Here is a 16,380-nt window from a genome sequence, read left to right as displayed (position 1 = left end):
CATTTTGTTTTCTGCAGTTCTAGTCAGGTAGAACAGTTCTAGTTTAGAACAGAATTTTTTCTTCAAAAGGGGGCGTGTCCGGCCACTGACGCCTGATTTGAAAGTTTCCACAGTGAAAATGTACTCCAAACTAAGTTAGAATGGAGCCAGTGAAGATTTTTGTAGAACTGAAAAAACCTGTTCTACACATTAAAAAATCAGGCGCAGGTTACAAATTAGGCATCCAGAACGAGGTGGGGGGGGGGAGGGCGGGGGGAAGGGAACTCATTAAATTCTACAATAAATCCTTATTTATACTTCTACAAATATTATACAAATAAATCCAATCTGAATAAACATTTATAAGTCAAGAAAAGATTAAATAAACCATCTTCCTACCTGTGTGAAAGTGCTTCAGCCAGGGAGAATGCTGCAGTTGTTCGTGCCGCTGAGCGGGAGGGGGGGGGAGAAAGCCGTTCGTGTCGCTGAGCGGGAGGGGGAGAGTGAAAGAGAGAGAGAGGGACGGAGAGAGAGAGAGGGGGGGGAGGGAGGGAGAGAGAGAGAGGGGAGGGAGGGAGAGAGAGGGGGAGAGGGAGGGGGAGAGAGAGAGAGAGAGGGGGAGGGAGGGAGAGAGAGAGAGAGAGAGAGAGGGGGTGGGAGGGAGAGAGAGAGAGAGGGGAGGGAGGGAGGGAGAGAGAGAGAGGGGGAGGGAAGGAGAGAGAGAGAGAGAGAGGGGGAGGGAGGGAGGGAGAGAGAGAGAGAGGGGAGGGAGGGAGAGGGAGAGAGAGAGAGAGAGGGAAGGGAGGGAGAGGGGAGGGAGGGAGAGAGAGAGAGCGGGGGGGGGGGGTGGAGAGAGGGGGGGGTGGGGAAGGGAGAGGTCAGGTCAGATCGGATCCAGTCCGGGAGTCGGGAGTCGGGTCCCGGGGGGGGGGGGCGGGTCGGGTCGGGGAACAGGAGCGCGGGTCGGGTCGGGTCAGTCGGAGGGGGGGGGGGTGGAGCGGGTCTCGGGTCGGGGCGGGGGGGTGGGGAGCGAGTGTCGGGTCAGCGGGTGGGGGGGGGAGCGGGTGTCGGGTCGGGTCTGGTCGGCAGGGGGAGCAGGTGTCGGGTCGGGTCTGGTCGGCCGGGGGGGGAGGGGGGAGCGGGTGTCGTGTCTTGTCGGGGGCGGGGAGCAGGAGCTGGCCATGGGAGGAGCTTTATTCACGCAGCCCCAGTGAGGCCATTCAGCCAGGGCTACAGGCTGTGTGCTTCGGGCCCCTCCCACACAGTTCGGCGCCTGGAGCTACTGCACTTGCATGTCGACTGTAGCGCGCATGTGCAGAGCTCCCCCCACAGCTCGTGCTGGCTGCGCCGAGGGCCAGAGGACCTGTAAGTAGGTGGAGAATACCGAGGATTTTTTTAGGCGCCGTTTTAGGCGCGAAAAACGGACGCCCAGCTCGGAGGGGCGCCCGTTTTTTTTCTTGTGGAAACTTGGGACCTATGTCACTACCCTCCTCCAGTATTTTCTTTAACTGGTCCCTTAAGATATTCACTTGGACTTGCAACTGCGTGTTGTCCACACTATTTACCAGTGATGTCCCAGTATTAAATGCTGTAGCTACATCACTCATTTGCCCCCTTTTCCATCTTGATTTGTACACTTCCCCCTGTCTCTCATCCCCATAATTATTTGATAGAATTGTTTGAACATTTCCTTGAGCAGTCACACAGCACTGTCCCATCAAAGTTCAAATTCACTGACACCTTGAGGTCATTTCCATATTAAAGGACCTCTCTTGGTAATCTTGCAACATCAGCAGTCCTGCATAAAAGAAAAGAAAAGGAGCATCCATTGTGGCTTTCCTGCCTTCCCAATGAGTTAATTCATCAATTCTGATCCCCTTTCTGTTTTTTTAATGTTTTATTCGTTGCCAATCTTTCCAATTCTTTGTCAGATCAACTTGTCAGATCATAAACGCCAAAGGTCACCTTGGGCCCATTCAAGGATCACTCTGCGCCAATGTTTTTGCTCTTAGCCAAAAGGCCTAAAGCCAAAGCACCATTCCTGGAAGTACTGCAATACCAGGTTCGTGCCATGGAGGTGGATGGGTCAAGCCCCCCACCCACCTCCTATTTCCAAAAAGCATAGGAGAACCACCTTCCTGATCCAGGGAGAACCACTTTCTGGTCATGGTTACTCCCCTGTCAGGTCAGTTACGCATGATCTTAGCCAAAAGGCCGAGAAGCGATCCCCTTTCTGTTACTGAGGGAAACATCCATTCAAATTCCAAACATAGAATTTTTTTTTTAAATGCTCAGAATATTTATTCACCTCTTCACAAGGTGTTGCTTTCTGAAGTCTTGTACAGAGAGTTACCTTCCTTTTTTCCGCATTATAAAAGTTGCATTACATTCTATACTCCATGCCTAACAATAGCTTACACATTACAATGATTCAGTACTCCATGCATAATAGCAGTCACTCCCTTTTTCTCCACTGGTTACACATTCTTGAAATTGGTCAGAAACTTTTATTTTTAAAATACCAAATATATGTGATTGCCTCATATCCAGAACTAGAGGTTTTCCACACAATTTAAACCAACCAAAATTTCACCATGGCCTTAATAAAAGTCTGGTTTTCACAGGTTAATTAACCTCAATAACTCCAAATTCATTCAAACCAATCTCAAACTAACCAGTGCCATTTGAGAAAAACTATACAGACACTCTTAAAGACAAATAACCATCCACATGCCTTTTTAAAAACAACTTTAAACCTTCTCCCTGAAAACATCAAAGGTTTTTACACAGACAGGCTTTCACTCACAACACATTTCATGACTTCTCAAACATCCATCGCAGCAAATTCTGTGTTTTGTTTCTCTAGGCACAAACATTCGAAGCTTTAGTGTTGGGTTCACCTTCTTAGACTCATGGAAATGTTTTTCTATTTTTTTCGCCTCTAAAACAAATGGTTTACTGCCGTAAACACAATACTTCCCTGAACCACAAATATACATTGCCATGCTTTGATCTTCCTTTTGGATCCTGCAGGGTCCTTCTGCCCACCTTTTCCTGCACCACCTTACTATCAGAATTCAAATTTCTAAAACTGATTTTGCAGTTACTGAGGAGGATCTGTTTCAAGTTCACATCCCTCAACTCCGGGTTGCCCCTCCAAAAATCCGTCCAGCATCTATTAACATCCAGTGGACCATCTGTGGAGTTAATGGGGCCTACATCCCGGCTCCATGCTGACAATTCGTCCTCATCACAGTTATTGATCAATTCCGGTGCTTCGGGAGCTGGCCGACCCTCACTATACTGGATCCGATCATCGGGCTCCTTTCTCTTTTCATCCCAGTTTACCCAATTTCCCTTGGTGTCATAAGACAAGCCATATCCCTGGCCCCAGATAATGCTCGAGTCAACTTACTGATTTTTTTCATTATGGGGCCCGTGATCGGCTTCTTCATATACCCGATTTTGAGCTACCCAGTATGCCGCCACCTTTATATCTTTTAACTGACCCTCAGCCTTATCAGCTCTCTCTGCTAGTCAGGAATTTTCTTCTCGGAGGACTTACTCATTGAACTTAGCCTCGGTAACCTGGCACTGTAAATATTCTAAGTGATTCCACGGCGTTTCTTCCTTCCTACTCTGGTCCTGCCTTTCTTTCTCGAAACTGGCTACCTCGTCTTTTAACCTTTTATTCTCCTCCTCCAGCTTTTCTACCTTTTCTCTGAACAGTTGTATGAGTCTTCTCTTTTGACCCTTTGTGGTTGCTACTGACTGTCCACTCTGCCGCTTTTTCCTGCGGATTCCCAGAGTGCAGCATTTCCCGTGCCCATGGCTTTGAAATGTCCAATTTGTTGCGTTTATATGCAGCTACCTTAGCTTCCATGGACTTTCTATGACTGCTCTTAGCCACGGGCTCTACCACGTTTTGCTGCGGTGAGTCCATTTCCAGTGCCTCTGACTGAGAAATTCTCCTTGACTACCTTGGTCTCCCCTGAGATCACCTCGCAAAAACCTGCGGCTCCTGTTACTCAGGCTTCTCTCTTTGGCTACCCTATTTGACCCGAGACTACACCGGTCTGTCAGAGACTGTTTCTCTCCTGGTCCCCTAGTCACCTTTGATATCATCCTTGGCCTCCCTGAAACCCCTTTTTTTTGCAGACTACATGCGGCTTTCTCGGTGGCTACTCTAGTCAACCTAGGATTACTCCAGCCTACCCAAGACTGTTTCCTTCCTCTGGTGGTTGCCCTAGCTGCCCTTGAGAAGATAACTTTTGGTCTTTCTCAGACTTCTGTGCGGACTACCTGCGACTTCTTTTCTCGGTGGCTACCCTAGTCGACCGAGACTACTGCCTGTCAGAGACTGTTTCTCTCCTGGTTGCCCTAGCCGCCCTTGAGAAGATAACTTTCGACTACCTTAGCTGACCTTAGACATAACTAAGCCTCCTTCGGGGTTCTTGCCCTGGTTTTGTGTCCCAGATCCTATTCCCAATGCCGACGTCCTGTCGCCGGTCACCAATTTCTGTAGGGTGTTTGTTTTCACTCTACTCTAATTCTTAGACCTTGGAACTTATAGCGGGAAAGGACAACACGTAGCACAAAATTTATGCTTAACCCAGTGTCAGTTTTATTATGCAACAAAAAACGACTAATACTACAGGACTAGACTTCTGAGAGAAACTGACTTAAGACATACAATCACCATTCCTGGCTGTAGCTATCGTAGGTTCATGGTCATTGGTTCCGTGACTGGTTGGTTCATCTTCTGTCCATTCTCTGCAGTGCTATTCCTTTCATGTCCTTCTGTCTCTCTGTTTGTCATTCTTCATTTCTTCTTCTTCCTGCTTCTGTTCTTTCCTCCTCTTGTGTTTCTGTGTTTCTGTGATCGTATGTTTATATCCATAGTAAGAATAAGTTTCCCGCTGGGCCGGGGTCCGATTGATGTGGTGATTTGATTAACTGGCTGTGGTGATGAGTTTGAATGGCTACTAATTTGCACATGGAGTCGACAGTGCAAAAGATAACTTCTTATCCTTAATGCCCCATTATCCAAAAGTGTGCATTTTGTAGGGTCCTTTGTAGTCCTGGTTTCTTGCAGACTTGTAGACTCTGGGGTGAAGTGTTTAACCCCATGCGGTCAATCAATTCTGGGGCTCCTCTGATAGTTAGTTGCAATCTCTTTATCTGTATGCAAGTTTCGTCCTTGACCACAGATATTGCTCCTAATGGGTGATGAGTCACTACTTGCCTCAGGCTGGCATCTTTTCCCCACCCAGTAGTCCAAAATGTTTTTATTTTAAAAGTTTGTTCGTGGCCTCTTCCTGTGCCTTGTTCCAAGAAAAATAGCTTTGCCCTTGAAACTTGCTCATGGTGCCAACTAGCCCCTCCCATGAGTAGGTTCTCAGCTCCTGGAAAATTGATAGTAGTTCACCCAGAAGCCCAATTGGCTGATGATGACATTCTCAACAAGGCAGCAGCTCTTAAAAGAACTACCACAGGCCCTCAAAGAGAAGTGCCGCTTTGTGCATTTTGTGAGCATTTTTTGTGGAAGCTGCAATGAAGTCAAGGGACAAATTAGGAAGGACTGTTCTTATTCAGGAAGAGGGAATGGAGAGACTCATGCAGGGGGTGCAGCATGAGAGTCTACGCACTTTGGAGCAAAAGGCAACTACTCTTCAGTGAAAGCAGAGGTGCAAGTAGCATGGATGGAGGTAATAGAGACAGTGAATGGTGTTCTTATTATCAGTTCATGGTACCTTGACCTTGCCATGCTCAAATTGGCTGCTGTGTTTCCTATATTACAACTGTGACTACACCTCAAACGTTCTTTATTGGCTGTAAAGCGCTTTGGGATGCCCTGAGGGTGTGGGACTTATCTAACAGATGAAAGGGCTGTTGCCACTTTCTACCAGTCTTGCTTACCTGTTTACTAATTAAGACATTCAGTTTAAGATCGATGGCTGATTCTGTGCTCTCAGCAGGAAGCAGCGATTACAGGGAGCATTGGACAGGACATCGCAAACACACAGAAAAACTGCATGCTCGCAGTTTCCTGCCATGTTCTCCTTGTGAGCACTGATCCGCTGGAATTGTGGGAGACTTATTATTCTAGGTTATTACAAGAATCCTTAAAAGAGGTTGAACCCATCTTAAAACTTTCATTAAAATATTTTTTGAGAAAATATGTTCCCAATTAATGTATGAGCTCATCTTCATTAATTAGAAAGCAGACAATTTGTGTTATTTCATTATGTCCCTACAGAATTATTTTCCACAGCAACCCAGGTGTTCAAATGTTTCTCTGGAAGAAGCAAATCACATTGAAATTGTGAATAATTACCTCTTTGGTACAAAATTAAGGTTGTAATGGAGCATTGATACATTTCAGTATCTTCATACAAAGTTCACCTGATTCCAGTCTAAATAGTTTCACTATGATTTTAAGTTCTAGAAAAAACAGCTGACTCTTTTAATGATGTTTAAATAAATACTATGGATACTGGCAACCAGAGGAGATGAATCAATGTTAGTTTACATTTCCAGAGAGAGAATAAACACATCTGTAGTATTTCTGCAAAATGATATGAAAAAGAGAATGATTGAAACCTTCCTTCAGTGAAAAGTAGCAGGATATAATTGGTAACAAGCTGTTCTGTAATAATAAATGCTTTACGTTATACTTTATGTGCCAATTAAATATAAGAAAACACTGTGAGAGAAGTTAATTTGTCCATCCAGCCCATTGTATAGTCTTGTAGTAGCCATGCATTTTACCTTTTAACTTCATGTAATGATTTTGATAAATGTGGTAAATTTTAATATTGCAAAGCCTTTTGGGAGTAATAATTCAAATTACAGGCATTTAGGCCTTTTAGAATCAAGCAGTAACAGGTCATAATCATTACTCAAGCATAAAGGCAGAAATTCTTGTAACTCAATGTCTTAAATTCCCAACATTAGTAAGTTAAAAGACTGTAATAAGAAGCTGGCTGCCATTATTCAAATCTACTGTCCCAGTTGGCCTGCTCATGTATTATATTATAAGCAAATACGAGTGCCATATTAAGCAGATGAAGGTAATGCAACAAAATGAAGTCCAGAAATGAACATCTGCTAATTGTATTCATCATCTAAACTTTTTGTTATTGTTAAATATTTTATCAAACATTACGACACTTTCTTAGGAACAGGCTCATTTACACCAACACAAGAAGGAGTAGAATTTGGCCTGGAATTTTCAGTCAGCGTTGAAGCAAAGACGTTCGCCGCTGGCCCCAAAGTAAGCTCGCACAAAGGTCTTGCAATCTCGATGTCGAGAAGTTTGGGGTTTTCAGCGCATAATTCAAATCAACGGAGCATAGTGGGGATCCCCTAGTTCAAGCTGCTGTTTAAGGAGACAATCAAAACACAGAATTCTCACAGACAGCAAACCAGGAAGTGGATAAGCTCTTAAAATTCTAAGGGGAAAAATTGGGTACCGCTCGTACTTGCGATGCGCGAGACTTTGCGGCAGGCCCAGAAGTAATGCTTCATGTGAAAATAACGTGCTCCACTTCCTTTCTGGGGTGGTAGCGGGGCGGACGCGTCAGGAGCGGGGCGCAGTGCTATGCATTGGGCCACGTAGCACTGATGCGTAGAAGGGGCTCATCCCTTAATTACAGGGGAGGGCCCAAGCTGCAAACTCTATATTAATGAAAGGATCCTACCTGGACCACCAGGGAGTGGGGGTGCCGTGCCAACAGCACAGCACTCAAGCAGAGCGCCGGGCTGACTGATCGCGGCACAGACCCCGCGTTCAAAGCGCCAATGTGCACACGACAAAATCGGAGGAGTGTTTTTTTTTAAAGACTCACACCTCCCCTTTAACTTGAGTCCTGCATGCGGCCAGCTGCCCAGTATGCGTCCCCTGAAACTGTCACTCTCATTGCCCGGCAGAGCTTCAGGGGGCGATACCCAATTTAGGGTCCAGGGCGGTAATGGGCCGTTGCGAACGGTAATGACATCATCATTGCCGGCGGAGTGGGGCGCGACCGGTTACCGGAGGCACAAATGACCCGAATTTCTAGGTCTAATTTTTTTTAAATGTTAGAGAGAGCAAAACAAAAATTGAGGCTCTTATATGGGGAAAAGGCAAACGTGAAATAAAGATGAACAAACATTTTAAAAACAATTAAATAATTTTTAAGGTTTCATAAAATTTAAGATTTTTATAAAATGGATAAATTTGACACGGTACAAAATTAAAATTAGTTTTTCAGAGCCATAACTTTGTATAGCAGTCAATACGCAGATAAATGTTGCACAAGAATGAGTGACCATCAAGAAGAGCAAGGGAAGGCAGGTAGGGTAGGGGGTCCCCTGCGGTCACTTCCCTCCAAAACAGATACACTGTTTTGGATACTGTTGAGAGAGGTGGCTCAACCAGGGAGGGCAGCAGCAGCCAAGTCCATGGCACCAGGGGTGGCTCTGCTGCACAGGAGGGCAGGAAAAAGAGTGGGAGAGCTATAGTGATAGGGGATTCTTTGTAAGGGGAATAGATAGGCATTTCTGCAGCTGGAAACGAGACTCCAGGATGGTATGTTGCCTCCCTGGTGCAAGGGTCAAGGTTGTCTCAGATCGGATACAGCGCATTCTGGAGGGGGAGGGTGAACAGCCAACTGTCGTGGTGCATATAGGTACCAACGATATAGGTAAAAAACGGGCTGAGATCCTACAAGCTGAATTCAGGGAGCTAGGAATTAAATTAAAAAGTAGGACCTCAAAGATAGTAATCTCAGGATTGCTACCAGTGCCACGTGCTAGTCAGAGCAGGAATGTAGGATAGCTCAGATGAATACGTGGCTTGAGGAATGTTGCAAGGGGGAGGGATTCAAATTCCTGGGACGTTGGAACCAGTTCTGGGGAAGCTGGGACCAGTACAAACCGGACGATCTGCACCTGGGCAGGACTGGAACCAATGTCCGAGGCGAAGTGTTTGCTAGTGCTGTTGGGGAGGGTTTAAACTAAAAAGGCAGGGGGATGGGAATCTACGCAGGGAGGCAGAGGGAAGTAAAAAGGGGGCAGAAGCAAAAGGTAGGAAGGAGAAAAGCAAGGGTGGAGGGCAGAGAAATCAAGGACAAAAATCAAAAAGGGCCACATTACAACATAATTCTAAAAGGACAAAGAGTGTTAAAAAAACAAGCCTGAAGGCTCTGAGTCTCAATGCGAGGAACATTTGTAATAAAGTGGATGAATTAACTGTGCAGATAGCTGTTAACGGATATGATATAATTGGGATTACGGAGACATGGCTCCAAGGTAAGCAAGGCTGGGAACTCAACATCCAGGGGTATTCAATATTCAGGAAGGATAGACAGGAAGGAAAAGGAAGTGGGGTAGCGTTACTGGTTAAAGAGGAGATTAACGCAATAGTAAGGAAGGACATTAGCATGGATGATGTGGAATCTATATGGGTAGAGCTGCGAAACACCAAAGGGCAGAAAATGTTAGTGGGTGTTGTGTACAGACCACCAAACAGTAGTAGAGAGGTTGGGGACAGTATCAAACAGGAAATTAGGGATGCGTGCAATAAGGGTACAGCAGTTATCATGGGTGACTTTAATCTACATATTGATTGGGCTAACCAAACTGGTAGCAATACTGTGAAGGAGGAGTTCCTGGAGTGTATAAGGGATGGTTTTCTGGACCAATATGTCGAGGAATCAACTAGAGAACAGGCCATCTTAAACTGGGTCTTGTGTAACAAGAGAAGATTAATTAGCAATCTGGTCATGCGAGGCCCCTTGGGAAAGAGTGACCATAATATGGTAGAATTCTTCATTAAGATGGAGAGTGACATAGTTAATTCAGAGACTAGGATCCTGAACTTAAAGAAAGGAAACTCCGACGGTATGAGACGTGAATTAGCTAGGATAGACTGGCGAATTATATTTAAAGGGTTGGCAGTGGATAGGCAATGGCAGACATTTATAGATCACATGGATGAACTTCAACAATTGCACATCCCTGTCTGGAGCAAAAATAAAAAAGGGAAGATGGCTCAACCGTGGCTAACAAGGGAAATTAGGGAAAGTGTTAAATCCAAGGAAGAGGCATTTAAATTGGCCAGAAAAAGCAGCAAACCTGAGGACTGGGAGAAATTTAGAATTCAGCAGAGAAGGACTAAGGGTTTAATTAGGAGGGGAAAAGTAGAGTATGAGAGTAAATTTGCAGGACACATAAAAACTGACCACCACAGCTTCTATAGATAGATGAAGAGAAAAAGATTAGTGAAGGCGAATGTAGGTCCCTTGCAGTCAGACTCAGGTGAATTTATAATGGGGAACAAGGAAATGGCAGACCAACTGAACAAATACTTTGGCTCTGTCTTCACTAAGGAAGACAGGAATAACCTTTCGAAAATACTAGGAGACCGAAGGTCTAGCAAGAAGGGGGAACTGAGGGAAATCCTTATTAGTCAGGAAATGGTGTTAGGGAAATTGATGGGACTGAAGGCCGATAAATCCCCAGGGCCTGATAGTCTGCATCCCAGAGTACTTAAGGAAGTGGCCCTAGAAATAGTAGATGCATTGTTGGTCATTTTCCAACATTCCATGGACTCTGGATCAGTTCCTATGGATTGGAGAGTAGCTAATGTAACCCCACTTTTTAAAAAAGGAGGGAGAGAAAACAGGGAATTATAGACCAGTTAGCCTGACATCAGTAGTGGGGAAGATGCTGGAGTCAATTATTAAAGGTGTAATAGCAGCGCATTTGGAAAGCAGTGACAGGATCGGTCCAAGTCAGCATGGATTTATGAAAGGGAAATCATGCTTGACAAATCTTCTAGAGTTTTTTGAGGATGGAACTAGTAGTGTGGATAAGGGAGAACCTGTAGATGTGGTGTATTTGGACTTTCAAAAGGCTTTTGACAAGGTCCCACATAAGAGATTAGTGTGCAAAATTAAGGCACATGGTATTGGGGGTAACGTATTGACGTGGATAGAGAAATGGTTGGCAGACAGGAAGCAAAGAGTGGGAATAAATGGGTCCTTTTCAGAATGGCAGGCAGTGACTAGTGGGGTGCCACAGGGTTCCGAGCTGGAACCCCAGCTATTTACAATATACATTAATGATTTAGACGAAGGAATTGAATGTAATATCTCCAAGTTTGCAAATGACACTAAGCTGGGTGGCAGTGCGAGCTACGAGGGGGATGCTAAGAGGCTGCAGAGTGATTTGGACAGGTTAGGTGAATGGGCAAATGCATGGCAGATGCAGAATAATGTGGATAAATGTGAGGTTATCCACTTTGGTGGCAAAAACAGGAAGGCAGATTATTATCTGAATGGTGACAGATTAGGAAAAGGGGAAGTGCAATGAGACCTCGGCGTCATGGTACATCAGTCATTGAAGGTAGGCATGCAGGTACAGCAGGCAGTAAAGAAAGCAAATGTCATGCTGACCTTCATAGCGAGGGGATTTGAGTATAGGAGCAGGGAGGTCTTGCTGCAGTTGTACAGGGCCTTGGTGAGACCACACTTTGAGTATTGTGTGCAGTTTTGGTCTCCTAATCTGAGGAAGGACATGCTTGCTATTGAGGGAGTGCAGCAAAGGTTCACCAGACTGATTCCCGGGATGGCAGGACTAGAACTAGGGGGCACAGCCTCAAAATACAGGGAGCCATTTTAAAACCGAGTTGAGAAGGAATTTCTTCTCCCAGAGGGTTGTGAATCTGTGGAATTCTCTGCCCAAGGAAGCAGTTGAGGCTAGCTCATTGAATGTATTCAAATTACAGATAGATAGATTTTTAACCAATAAGGGAATTAAGGGTTACGGGGAGCGGGCGGGTAAGTGGAGCTGAGTCCACAGCCAGATCAGCCATGATCTTATTGAATGGCGGAGCAGGCTCAAGGGGCTAGATGGCCTACTCCTGTTCCTAATTCTTATGTTCTTATGTTCTTAGACATATGAGGAAAGATTGGATCGGCTGGGCTTATACCCACTGGAATTTAGAAGAATGAGAGGGGATCCCAGTAGTGCTGCACTGGACGTTGTGTAGCGCTGTACCACTACCACCCATCCTGCCTGGTTTAGTGCTCCACGGGAAGTGGTAGTGCTTGATTTAGTGCTCTGCTTCCCTCCTGAAGCACTAAACTGGAAATTTGCATCTGCTGAAATTGGATATTGCCTGGCGATACTTTGCGCTCCTGCAAAAGATATTGCCCCAGGGCAATACTCAATTTCTAGTCTACCCTCACAGCTTGCTGTCCCACCTAGCTTTGTATCATCAGCAAAATTGGATACATTACACTCGGTCCCTTCATCCAAGTCATTAATATAGATTATAAATAGCTGAGGCCCCAATACTGATCTGTGCGGCACCCCACTAGTTATAGCCTGCCAACTGGAAAATGACCCATTTATCTCTAATCTGTTTTCTGCCTGTTAACCAATCCTCTATCCATGCTTTTATATTACCTGCAATCTAATGGATCCTTATCTTGCGGAGCAACCATTTATGCGCCACCTTATCGAATGCCTTTTGGAAATCCAAATATACTACTTCCACTGGTTCCTGTTTATTTACTCCACTAGTTGCAGCCTCAAAAAGCTCGAATAAATTTGTTAAATTTCGCTTTCATAAAATCATGTTGACTCTGCCTAATCGTATTATGATTTTTTAAATGCCCTGTTCTCACTTGCTTAATAATGGATTGCAGCATTTTCCCGATGACTGATGTCAAGCTAACTGGCCTATATTCCTTGTTTCCTCTCTCCCTCCTTTCTTGAATAGCGAGGTTATATTTGTACCTTCTAATCCGCTGGGACCATTCTAGAATCTAGGGAATTTTGGAAGATCACAACCAATGCATCCATTATCTCTGCAGCTACCACTTTTAGAACCCGAGCATGTAGGCCATCAGATCAGAAGGATTTGTTGGCTTTTAATCCCATTAGTTTTTCAAGTACTTTTTTTCTTCTAATATTAATTATGTTGTTACTCACCCTCATTAGACCCTTAAGAACATAAGAAATAGGAGCAGAAGTAGGCCATTTGGCCCCTCGAGCCTGCTCCGCCATTTAATAAGATCATGGCTGATCTGATCATGGACTCAGCCCCACTTCCCTGCCTGCTCCCCAAAACCCTTTATTCCCTTATCGCTCAAAAATCTGTCTATCTCCGCCTTAAATATATTCAATGATCCAGCCTCCACAGCTCTCTGGGGCAGATAATTCCATAGATTTACGGCCCTCTGAGAGAAGAAATTTCTCCTCATCTCAGTTTTAAAAGGGCGGGTCCTTATTCTGAGACTATGTCCCTTAGTTTTAGTTTGCCCTATGAGTGGAAATATCCTCTCTGCATCCACCTTGTCGAGCCCCCTCATTATCTTATATGTTTCGATAGTATCACCTCTCATTCTTCTGAACTCCAATGAGTATAGGCCCAATCTATTCAACCTATCTTCATAAGTCAACCCCCTCATCTCCGGAATCAACCTAGTGAACCTTCTCTGAACAGCCTCCAATGCAAGTATATCCTTGCTTAAATACGGCGACTAAAACTGTATGCAGTACTCCAGGTGTGGTCTCACCAATATCCTGTACAATTGTAGCAGGACTTCTCTGCCTTTATACTTTATCCCTCTTGCAATAAAGGCCAACATTCCATTTGCCTTCCTGATTAATTGCTTTACCTGCATACCAACTTTTTGTGTTTCATGCACAAGGTCTCTCTGTAATGCAGCACTTTGCAATTTTTCTCCATTTAAATTATAATTTGCTTTTCTATTTTTTTCTGCCAAAGTGGGTAACCTCACATTTTCCCACATAATACTCCACCTGCCAAATTTTTGCCCACTCACTTCGCCTGTCTATATCCCTTTGCAGATTTTTTGTGTCCCCCTCACAATTTGTTTTCCCACCCATCTTTGTATCATCAACAAACTTGGCTACATTACACTTGGTCCCTTCATCCAAGTCATTAATATAGATTGTAAATAGTTGAGGCCCCAGCACCAATCCCTTCGGCACCCCACTAGTTACTGTTTGCCAACCAGAAAATGACCCATTTATCCCGACTCTCTGTTTTCTGTTAGTTAGCCAATCCTTAATCCATGCTAATATATTACCACCAACCCGTGACCTTTTATCTTGTGCAGTAACCTTTTATGTGGCACCTTATCGAATGCCTTCTGGAATCCAAATACACCACATCCACTGGTTCCCCTTGATCCACCCTGCTTGTTACATCCTCAAAGAACTCCAGAAAATTTGTCAAACATGATTTCCCATTCATAAAACCATGCTGACTCTGCTTGATTGAATTATGCTTTTCCGAATGTCCTGCTATTGCTTCCTTAATAATGGACTCCAGCATTTTCCCAACGACAAATGTTAGGCTAACTGGTCTATAGTTTCCTGCTTTCTGTCTGCCTCCTTTTTTAAATAGGGGCGTTACATTTGTGGTTTTCCAATCATTTTGGAAGATTACAACGAATGCATCCACTAACTCTGCAGCTACTTCTTTGAAGACCCTAGGATGTAAGCCATCAGGTCCAGGGGACTTGTCCACCTTTAATCCCATTATTTTACCAAGTACTACTACTTTAGTGATAGTGATTGTATTAAGTTCCTCCCTCCTTATAGCCCCTTGATTATCCACTATTGGGATGTTTTTAGTGTCTTCGACCGTGAAGACCGATACAAAATATTTGTTCAACGTCTCTGCCATTTTCCTGTTCCCCATTATTAATTCCCCAGTCCCATCCTCTAGAGAACCAACATTTACTTTAGCCACTCTTCCTTTTTATGTCCCTGTAGAAACTCTTACTATCTGTTTTTATATTTTGTTCTAGTTTACTTTCATAATCTATCTTCCCTCTCTTAATCATTTTTTTAGTCGTTCTTTGCTGGCAGAAAACCGCAAATGTAACGCCCCTGTTTAAAAAAGGAGGCTGACTAGTCTTGGCCACATTGTATGCCCTTGTTTTCAATTTGATACCATCCCTTATTTCTTTATTTAGCCACAGATGGTTATCTCTTCTCTTATAGTCTTTCCTTCTCATTGGGATATATTTTTGTTGCGAGTTATGAAATATCTCCTTAAATGTCTGCCACTGATCATCAACCGTCCCACACTTTAATCTATTTTCCCAGTTCACTTTAGCCAACTCTGCCTTCATTTAAGCTTAGGACAGTGAGATCCAACTTTCTCACCCCTCAACTAAATTTGAAATGAAATTCAACCATGTTATGGTCACTCATTCCCAGAGGATCCTTTACCAGGAGATTGTTTATTAATCCTGTCTCATTACACAGTACCAGATCTAAGATAACCTGTTTCCTGGTTGGTTTCGCAATGTACTGTTCAAGGAAACTATTCTGGATACACTCTTTGAACTCTTCCTCAAGGTTACCCTGGCCAATTTGCTTTGTCCAATCAATATGAAGGTTAAAATCGCCCATGATTATTGCGTTCCTTTTTTGCAAGTCTCCATTATTTCTTGATTTATACTCCGTCCGACAATGTAGCTATTTTTAGGGGGCCTATCGACTACGCCCACCAGCGACCCTTGGTTCCCCACTATTTTTGATATGCCTTTTGTGCCTTCTAATACGAAGATTGATACAAAATTAATGTTTAAAGTTTCTGCCATTTCCCTATTCCCCAATATAATTCTCCTGTCTCAGCCTGTAAGGGACCAAGGCTTACTTTTACTATTCTCTTCCTTTTTACATACTTGTAGAAGCTTTTACAATCTGTTTATATATTTCTTGCTAGTTCACTCTCATATTCTATTTTTGCCCTTTTTATCAATTGTTTGGTCATCCTTTCCTGGTTTCTAAAGCTCTCCCAATTCTCAGGCTTACTACAATTTTTCGCAACATTACAAGCCTCTTCTTTTAATCTAATACTTCTTTAGTTAGCCACAGATGGTTCACTCTTCCCCTTGAGTTTTTATTTCTGAATAGAATTCATTGAGAATTTTGGAATATTTCTTGAAATGTTTGCCACTGCTTATCTATCATCATTCCTTTTAATTTAATTTTCCAATCTACCTTAGCCAACTTGCCACGCATACCTTTGTAATTGGCTTTATTCAGACAGTTGAAAGAGGTATATAAAAACAACAGGACAATAATATTGGGTGATTTTAACTATGGGATAAAGGTAAGGGGCTGGATTTTCCACTCCTGGTCACCTCTGTTTTTGCCCCAGAGTGGCAGCAATGGCGGCAGTGAGCTCTTCTGGGTGGGACACCAGCATGATTTTTGACTCCCACCCAAGCTGTAGCGCCCTGAAGCGCACCCTGCCGGGACCACCTGTGAAAACGGGCAGTCCAACCGATACCGGCTGCAGTGAGGTAAGTAATGTCCACCTCAGGCATGTGTGATTGTTTCTTATTTAATTTTTTTTGTGAT

General features: G+C 44.0%; 1 pseudogene; it reads right to left on the bottom strand.

The window, feature by feature from the left end:
• Positions 1 to 2,004: 2,004 nt before the first annotated feature.
• Positions 2,005 to 2,205, bottom strand: LOC139278889 (U2 spliceosomal RNA; annotated as a pseudogene).
• Between the last annotated feature and the right edge of the window lie 14,175 nt (positions 2,206 to 16,380).

The sequence above is a fragment of the Pristiophorus japonicus genome, chromosome 1 (assembly GCF_044704955.1).
Source record: "Pristiophorus japonicus isolate sPriJap1 chromosome 1, sPriJap1.hap1, whole genome shotgun sequence".
NCBI lineage: Eukaryota > Metazoa > Chordata > Chondrichthyes > Pristiophoridae > Pristiophorus > Pristiophorus japonicus.
The sequence above is the reverse complement of the archived record's forward strand: the minus strand, read 5'-3'. Positions and strand labels throughout refer to the sequence as shown.